This window comes from Pinus tabuliformis, chromosome 6 (genome assembly GCF_031772625.1).
Source record: "Pinus tabuliformis cultivar Carrire ecotype Pingquan chromosome 6, CPIR1, whole genome shotgun sequence".
NCBI lineage: Eukaryota > Viridiplantae > Streptophyta > Pinopsida > Pinales > Pinaceae > Pinus > Pinus tabuliformis.
The window spans coordinates 1125868301-1125877788 of NC_142292.1; the positions used below are offsets into that span (position 1 = coordinate 1125868301).

The 9488-nt window shown below is 45.8% G+C and overlaps 1 pseudogene; it reads left to right on the plus strand.

Annotated features, from left to right (window-relative positions):
• The first annotated feature begins 92 nt into the window (after nt 1-92).
• On the plus strand, nt 93-4631 carry LOC149262840 (25S ribosomal RNA; annotated as a pseudogene).
• The last annotated feature ends 4857 nt before the right edge of the window (nt 4632-9488 follow it).

Here is a 9488-nt window from a genome sequence, read left to right on the forward strand (position 1 = left end):
TTAGCTGATGCGGGCTTTGTGTGGCATTGCTCGAACTTGCTTTGCTCTCTCTTATCCTCCCATCAGGTAGGCTGGATTTAGCTCCAACTTTGCGACCTCAGCTCAAGCGAGAAAACCCGCTGAGTTTAAGCATATAATTAAGCAAAGAAAAATAAACTTACAAGGATTCCCCTAGTAGAAGCAAGTGAACCAGGAAGAGCCCAGCATGAAAATTGGGCGGCAACGTTGCCTGAATTGTAGTTTGTAGAAGCATCGTCACCGGCGGACTTGGGCTAAGTCCCTTGGAAGGGGGTGCCTGAGAGGGTGATAGCCCCATCGGGCCAGGACCCTGCCGCATCATGAGGCATTGTTGGCGAGTCTGGTTGTTTGGGAATGTAGCCCTAATTGGGTGGTAAATTCCATCCAATACTAAATATGGGCGAGAGACCAATAGCGAACAAGTACCACAAGGGAAAGATGAAAAGGACTCTGAAAAGAGAGTTAAAGAGTGCTTGAAATTGCTGGGAAGGAAGCGGATGTAGGTTGTTGATATATCTCGGTCGGATGTGGAATAGCTCAGGTTGGTCCGCCGCTCGACTTGAGGTGCAAACCAACACGGGCTACTGCATTGTCACAAGCGCAGGTGGATTACTATTTGTTAGTTTGGCATTGCAGTGGTAAAGGAATGAAGTGTTCACCCTTATGGTGGGCCATGTGCACCTGCGCACTCGTGGTGTTGGTTGGCAGGCTTTCCATTCGACTTGTCTTGAAAAATGGACCAAGGAGTCTAACATGTGTGTGAGTTGGCGGGTTTGAAAACTTGTGAGGTGCAAGGAAGTTGACGGGTGAGATCCCCTCTCTAGGGGGATGCATCATCAACTAAACTTGAGCTTATGCGAAGGGTTTGAGTGTGAGCACACCTGTTGGGACCTGAAAGATGGCGAACTATGCCTGAGGAGGGCGAAGCCAAAGGAAACTATGGTGGAGGCTCTGATACACAGTAAGTTGTCACTGCCTTCATCCCAGTCTTCCTACTGTGACATGAGTCCAAAATCATTCATGTTCATGCTCTCTGATGTTGCCAAATGACCCACTTTGCCAAATTTTCTACATCATTGTGTCTGTTGTCCAAATAAACGCGTTGATGAGCGCTCCAAAATAGTCCATACACGCTGCCATCGCGGAAGTACACGTTATTCCCGCGATGGTCGATTTACATATGACAGTGCAACTGCTGATTGTATTTTACAGCGATGACATGACCTTCTCTGTTATGCAGTAGCGATGTCAGCGCATCAAACCAGTTATGTACCTGCGATGATCTAGTTTGGGCGAGTTTGTTCTAACAGTCGGCCTTCCAGATGACTCCAGACCTAGTTGTTGGCCTTGTTTATGTCACCCTTCCTTCTCTGGCATGGTTGTTCCATCATTTGTGCTACCTTCCTTGGAGATAAGCTCATCTTCCCACCATTCATGGAGACTCCTTCTCCTATTTAAGCTTTCACCATTGCTATGAGCTGCTAGTTTGGAATTCTTAGTCTTTGGAGTGTTGCTAATAGTATTGTGAGCTTGATAGATAGCTGGTGTGACAAGTGTGGGATTGTTTGAGAGCTTGAGGAAGGTTGTGAAGTGCTTTTATCTTGTGTGAAACTTATGAGTGAGAGAGACTTGTATTGGGAGATCCATCTTCAAGGGTGAATGCTTGAGGAGCATGGTGGTTGGACCCTCCTAGGAAGGCTTGGAACGTCAAGACCTGGGTTGTAAGCTTACCCTATTTTATATTTAATACAATCAATGATGTTTTCCTATTTCTTGTATGCAATGTACTAGATAGCTCATGATTTCTTGACTTTATGGGTAAATAGTTCTTTGTTGTATCTGGTTATGTTCTTTGTTGTATTTCCTTGCTTTGTTTCAGGTTGATTACGCATTAGGAGAAAGAAGCAGAAACTGGAGCAGTGCAACAGAACTCCATCGACCACCGGTTGAGGTAGGCCTACAACTTGAAATATTTAAGGGGAATTGTTGTTGATTTGTCCTTGTTTGTGACTAGACCCACTCTAGAGCTAGAGGGGTTGCCTCTATCCACAGAGGGAACACTTTCCTGCTTCACAGGCTCGTAGTGATACTGACGTGCAAATCATTCATCTAACTTGGGTATAGGGGCAAAAGACTAATCGAACCATCTAGTATCTGGTTTCCTCCGAAGTTTCCCTTAGGATAGCTATAGCTCACATGCGAGTTTTTTCGGGTAAAGCAAATGATTAGAGGCATCAGGGCTATAATGCCCTTGACCTGTTCTCAAACTTTAAATAGGTAAGAGGGTGCAACTGCTCCATTGAGCCGCGCCGTGGAATTGAGAGCTCCAAGTGGGCCATTTTTGGTAAGTAGAACTGGCGATGTGGTATGAACCAAAAGTCAAGTTACGGTGCTGAATTGCACGCTAACCTAGATTCCACAAAAGGTGTTGGTTGATTAAGACAGTAGGACGGTGGTCATGGAAGTCAAAATCTGCTAAGGATTGTGTAACAACTCACATGCCGAATCAACTAGCCCCAAAAATGGATGGCACTGAAGCACGTAACTTATACTCGACCGTTGGGGCAATTTCCTAGCTCTGATGAGTAGGAGGATGTGGGGCTCATTGAGAAACCTCAGGCGCAAGCTTGGGTGGATTGGCCCCTAGTGCAGATCTTGGTGGTAGTAGAAAATATTCAATTAAGAACTTTGAAGACTAAAGTGGGGAAGGTTTCAATGTGAACAACACTTTGACATGGGTTAGTCAATCCTAAGAGATGGGGAAGCCTTGTATCAAGGGTGCACTCTGCACGAGCATCGAAAGGGAATCAGGTTAATATTCCCGAACCGGGACATGGTGGCAGGCAGCAACATTAGGAAATTCGGAGATGTCGTCAGGGGCCCTGGGAAGAGTTATCTTTTCTTTTTAATAGCTTGCCCACCCTGGAATCGGTTCCCCCGGAGATAGGGTCCAATAGCTAGAAGAGCAACACACATATTGCGATTTTCGGTGTGCCCTCGGTGGCCCTTGAAAATCTGGAGGACCGAGTACCATTCATGCCCGGTCGTACTCATAACTGCATCAGGTCTCCAAGGTGAACAACCTCTAGTCAATAGAACAATGTAGGTAAGGGAAGTCAGCAAAACGGATCTCTAACTTTGGGAAAATGATTGGCTTTGAGTGCTGGGCCTAGGGGTCTACGCCCTCAACTCCTGGGCTATCGGCAGTCTGCTCGAGCTACTCTCGTAGTGAGGGCAGGCAGGCACGTGTCAATTGGGCTACAGGTGTAGAATTCCCCATGCTGGGGGCTTTTCCCTAGCCGTCAAACAATCGACTCAGAACTGGTACAAGCAAGGGGAATCTGAATGTTTAATTAAAACAAAGCATTGCTATGGTCCCTACAGATGCTGACGTGATGTGATTTCTTCCCAGTGCTCTAAATGTTAAAGTGAAGAAATTCAACCAAGTGTGGGTAAACGACGGGAGTAACTATGACTCTCTTAAGGCAGCCAAATGCCTCTTCATATAATTAGTGATGCACATGAACGTATTAACGAGATTCCCACTATCCCTATATACTATCTAGCGAAACCACAACCAATGGAATGGGCTTGGAAGAATTAGCGGGGAAAGAAGACCCTGTTGAGCTTGACTCTAGTCTAACTTTGTGAAATGACTTGAATGGTGTAGAATAAGTGGGAGCCGTTTTCGGTACAAGTGAAATACCACTATTTTTAGCGTTATTTTACTTATTCTATCAGGCGGAGACGGGGCATTTCCCTTGTTTTTGGCCTTAAGGCGCATTTCGGTGGGTCAATCCGGGCAGAGGAAATTGTTAGGTGGGGAGTTTGGCTGGGGTGGCACATCTGTTAAAAGAGAACGCATGTGTCCTAAGATGAGCTTAATGAGAACAGAAATCTCGTGTGGAACGAAAGGGTAAAAGCTCATTTGTTTTTTATTTTAAGTACAAATACAAACCATGAAAGCATGGCCTATAGATCATTTAGATTCTTGTAATTTCAAGCTAGAGGTGTCAGAAAAGTTACCACAGGGATAACTGGCTTGTGGCAGCCATGCGTTCATAGCGACGTTGCTTTTTGATACTTTGATGTTGGCTCTTCCTATCATTATGAAGCAGAATTCACCAAGTGTTGGATTATTCACCCACCAATAGAGAATGTGAGCTGGGTTTAGACCTTCATGGGACAAGTTAGTTTTACCCTACTGATGAACTGCACCGTAATATTAATTCAACTTAGTATGAGAGGAACCATTGATTCACACAATTGGTCATTGTGCTTGGTTGAAGAGCCAGTGGCGTGAAGCTACCATGTGTTGGATTATGACTGAACTCCTCTAAGTCAGAATCCATGCTAGAAGTGGTACATGTCACTCTTCGACTATATCTCGACCCACAGTAGGGGTGTCGCTTTGTCGCCCCCAGGGGCCCATGTCATTTGCAAACTGTGACTGTGAAGCATTTCAGTCGGGGCAGCTTTTTAGTTCAATTCCAAACAGTCATTGAGAAGAATCCTTTGCAGACGACTTAAATACACGACGAGGTATTGTAAGTGGTAGAGTTCCCTTGCTGCCATGATCCAATGAGATTTATCCCTTGGTCGCCTCGATTCAGAGCTTCACTCTTGTCGCAAACAAATCTGGACAACCCTCATGCTCTTGCGCCTTTGCCTCTTCCTCCAAATTACAATTTTTTTATTGCTTGGGGGCGGGAAATTTGGGGTTTGCACGCTGCGACCAAAAAGGTGCTAAAGCCCAGGAAAATTGGGGTTTCCATGTTGTGCTCCAATGCCCAAAATTTTGGGGTTTCCAAGTCATTCCCCAGCGCCTAAAATTTTTGGGTTTCCGTGTTGCGCCTCGGCACCCAAAATTTGTGGTTTCCATGTTGCGACAAAAAAGGCACCCAAGCATGGGAAAAATTGGGGTTTACATGCTGTGCCCTGACACCCAAAATTTGGGGTTCCACCCGGCGCCTAAAATTTGGGGCTTCCATGTCACGCAAAAAATTTGGGGTTTCCACCCAGCGCCTAAAATTTGGGGCTTCCATGCCATGCCAAAAATTTGGGGTTTCCACCCGGTGCCTAAAATTTGGGGGTTTCGCCCAGCGCAAAAAAAAATTGGGGTTTCCATATCATGACCAAAATTTGGGGTTTCCACCCAGTGCCTAAAATTTGGGGCTTCTGCCCAGTGCAAAAAAATTTTGGGTTTCCATGCCGCGGCCAAAATTTGGGGTTTCCAAGTCGCGCCTGGCGCCCAAGCCTGGGAAAACTTGGGGTTTCCATGTCGCACCACGACCGAAACAGGAGGCACTTAAGCCTGGCTAAACTTGGGGTTTCCATGTCATGCCCTAGAACCCAAGCCCATGAAAGTTGGGGTTTCCATGTCGTGCCATGACTGGTGGCACCCAAGCCTGGGGATATTCAGGGTTTCCACGTCGTGCCCTAGTGCCCAAGCCTGGGAAACTTGGGGTTTCCATGTCGCGCCACGATTGAAACTGGCGGCGCCCAAGCCTGGGGAAACTTGGGGTTTCCATGTCCCACCCTTGATGGAACCGCGGGTTTCCGCATTTTACAACACGATGGAAACGCGGGGTTTTCAACAATGCCCCAACAAAGGGAACTTGGGGTTTCCATGATGATGCAAACCAGCTCGCAAGTCTCGAGAACTTGGGGTGTTTAGAAACCAGTGCCCAAATCTGGGGAACTAGTGGTTTCCATGTCGTGGCACGGCCAGAACCACTGATGGAAACCACCCAAGTCTAGGAAACATGGGGTTTACATGTCACAACACACCCTGAATCACCCGAGAGTCCGTGGAACTTCAGATTTCCATGTCATGGGGTGACGAAAATCCGCCAAAGTCCGGGGAACTTAGCATGTCCATTTTTCAGCATGATGGAAACTACTACCCAAGTCAGTGGACACACGGGGTTTCCATTTCGTGTCATGACAAAAATTGCTACCCAAGTCTGGGGAGCTTCGGGTTTCCATGTCATCGCATGATAAGGAATGACTGCCCAAGTTTGGGGAGCTTTGGGTTTCCATGTCATCGTGTGACAGGGAATGACTACCCAAGTCTACCAAACATGGGGTTTTCCATTCCGTGGCATGACGGAAACCGCACAATTATGGGAAACTCATGGTCTTCCATGTCCCACCATGATAAAAACTATGACCTCGGTGCAAGGAACTTGGGTTTCCATGCCCTAGAATGACAGAGAACCACCTAAGTCCGCAGAACCCGAGGGCTTCTGTTTTGTGGCATGAGGGAAATGACTAATTTTGGGAACCTCTGGGTGTCCATCTCCCGCTCAGGCGAAAACCGTGGCCATGGGTCGGGGAACTTGGGTTTCCATGTCGCAATACATCCGAAATCGCCCATGTTTATGGAACTCATGGTTTCCATGTTGCGGAATGATGATAAACTGCCCAAGTCTTACGAAGTTCTGGTTTCCATTTCGTGGTGGGGTGGAAACCGCTTGCTTGGTCTATCTCTGGAACTTGGGGTTTCCATGACTTGTTGTGACGGGAGCCATCCAAGTGTAGGGAAAGCAGGGTTTCCCTGCCCCGCTATGATGACAGCTACCCAAGTGCGTGAAATCTAGGGTTTCCATGTCCCATTGCACCAGAAACCTCTACCACATACGTGGGGGGGGGGGGGGGGGGCGCCTGGGGTGTCAGGTATTTGAGTCAGGAGTGCCCGAGAGAGTCGAAAGATTGAACCTATAGTATGGGCACCAATGTTCAGTTATATGTGACTTGGGTGAGCATTCAGTTATATGTGAAGACTTGGCACATAATTTGCTTATGCGTGATGGTGATGGGCGCACTCATAGTAGGTGGGCCATGTTGGGAATGGTGCACGCCCCTTGTTACTTGCATGATGGGCAAGTCACTGATGGAAGGTGTGCAGGAGACCCTTGTTGGGTGCCCGGATAAAAGAGGTAACCATGTGCAGATGAGTTAGGACGCGGGTAGGTGTGTGACATGTGATGATGGGTATAATAAGCTAAGTGTTGGAGCCGATCCATGGGTGCAATGATGCACACGAAGGGACGCGACAGTTCATTGGAATGTGGTGTGCCGAGGTTATGTGGCAGGTCAGCCAGGCATGCATGTTGATGCAGCCGACACTTGTTATCCCTTAGAGACACGGCCCTTGGGTGAAAGGATGCGTATAAGTAAGGAGGATGGTGTTTGATGAAGGGACATCAAACTCAAACTTCCACATCACAGAACAAGTGTGAAGGAAGGAGTTGGGAAAAAATGGAAGGAAGAGAAGGATGTGGGTAAGAGGGCTACACCAGCGGGTGGATTATAGCAGGTGGGTCAGACTTGGGAGTTCTAATAATTTCCCAACTACAAAGGAGGTTGGGCAAGTTCCTTGTCAAAGGAAACTTGGGCATGTCTATTACAGACATTTTTGTGCCTTACAGCATGAAGCTTGAAATGTCCATAATCTAAGGGATCCAAAGTCCCTAAACATGTTGTTCCTACCCCTAGAGGACCAAGGTCAGCAAACCACAGCACTGAATAAAAGTTCTCCACCTGAAAACACTCAAAAACAAGGCAATTCTGGATCATGTCAACTGCTCCACTGAGCATCTGCGCTGAATGTCAACTGCTCCACTGTCTACTTGCGTTGAATGTCAACTACAAAGAAGGCTACCTGCGCTGGGAGAGTTTGGACATGTGGCACAGTCATTCCTCAAGGTGTCAATGCCCAGGAAGCTTCCAAAATGACACTTGGATCAGGGAATTCGACTGGTGATGAGTAAGAGGTTCTAGATCTCCAAGTGGAAGCAAGAACCTCCAAGTGGACTCAGGAACTGAAGAATAACTGAAGTGAGAGAGGACATTAGTCAGCGTCATGCTAGCCTCAAGCTGACTCATCCTTTCTCCAAAACTCCTATATATAGATCTCTCTCATGAGGTCTAGAGAGGCTGGAATCTTGTGAATGTAAAGAATTGTTGTTGGTTTGAGTTTAGAAATATTGGGTGATTTGCTTTGAAGGAGGTGAAGAGAAGATTTATTTCTGCTGGGAAGGTGATGCTAGATTGGGCCTCTATGGTTGTATCACTTCCTGAACTTTACTTCTTCCATTAATAAAGCATTTAAGGTTCTTCTATATGCATGTGTCTCAATGATGTATTGTTATACTTGTGTATTTGATTTATTCTAATCCTTGAATCAATTATGAATGTATGCTTCTTTTAGTTTCCCTCTCTTGTCATTTTGCAGGATCTTGGTGTAGCTGGGCCAGTGAAAGAGCAAGGAGCTGGGGGCAAGCAGCAAGGAGAGAAGATTGGATCAATCATTAGCGGAAGACATCGGTTAGTGGATCTCTTTCTCCCCTCTTTTACATCTCATAAAGAAGTAATCTCAAATAGCTTTGCTTTGATTGTTGCTGAGGTACTATCACCCTTAGAGTGGGATAGGGTCATTCCGTATTGGATACTTTTCCCAACAACAAATTGGCGACTCTACTGGGGATCGTATCTTGTTGGTTGTTTGTGTTTTTGCTATTCATTTCCTAAACACAGGGAGTACCGAATCGAACTGCATTTGGATCTTTCAAATGCAAAGTAGAGGGCAGCTACTCTAGCTCCGTTTCTGGGCATGTTTATGATTTGAAGAGTTGATCCACAAGGACTCTGAATAGCTCTTAGTGATAGCTTTTCATCCTTTAGTGTGTACTTGATTGATAGCTTTGATTTGGCCAAAAACTGTTGATTTTTGAGCAATCTGTGACCCAGAACCTGAGAAAAACGAAAGTTTCTCTCTTCATTGCAGGCACTGTGAAGGGAGTCTGCATTTCATCGCAGGTCCCGAAGGGGCTACCTGCGCTGAATGTCAAACTGACAGTGTTCTACCTGCGCTGAACCAGTGTGGCCTTGTGCAACTGGGGTTCTCTGCTTTCTGTTGCCCTGTTTTCATCCCTGTTTTTGCAGCCTGTTATCAGTCAATGTACCTATCTGAAACCACCTTTCTTTGCCACTATTCTGCCTCGGTTGTATAAAGAAACTGTATTTGTTCTTTGTGTATTTCTTACATCATTTGCAGTTTCCCATAACGAAAGTGAACTAGTCTTGTTGTGGCCTCTTAGATCTAGACCTGTGATAAGTGTCGTTCTGATCTTAAGAGTTAGTTTGTTTGCTGTTCATAGCTGATTGAGCTTTTGTTTTCGTCGTATGGTTTGAATTTATGTATTTCTAGTGTTGAAACAAGTAAATCTTAAGGTGTCTTTCGATTTTGGACAAAATCTTGTTTGCTTTCACTTGAAATTGAACTCAAAGTTATACAACATCTTTCTTTTTGTAGTACATCAACATTAAGGAAGAGAAAAGAAATACCTGCATTGTGCATTTTGCATTTGATAAGTTTGCATGTTGATTTAGGAAAAAGTGCATTAGTGTGTGCTCTATGATCTGTGTGAAAAGATGATGTCTTTCTTTTCCCTCAGTAGTTAAGA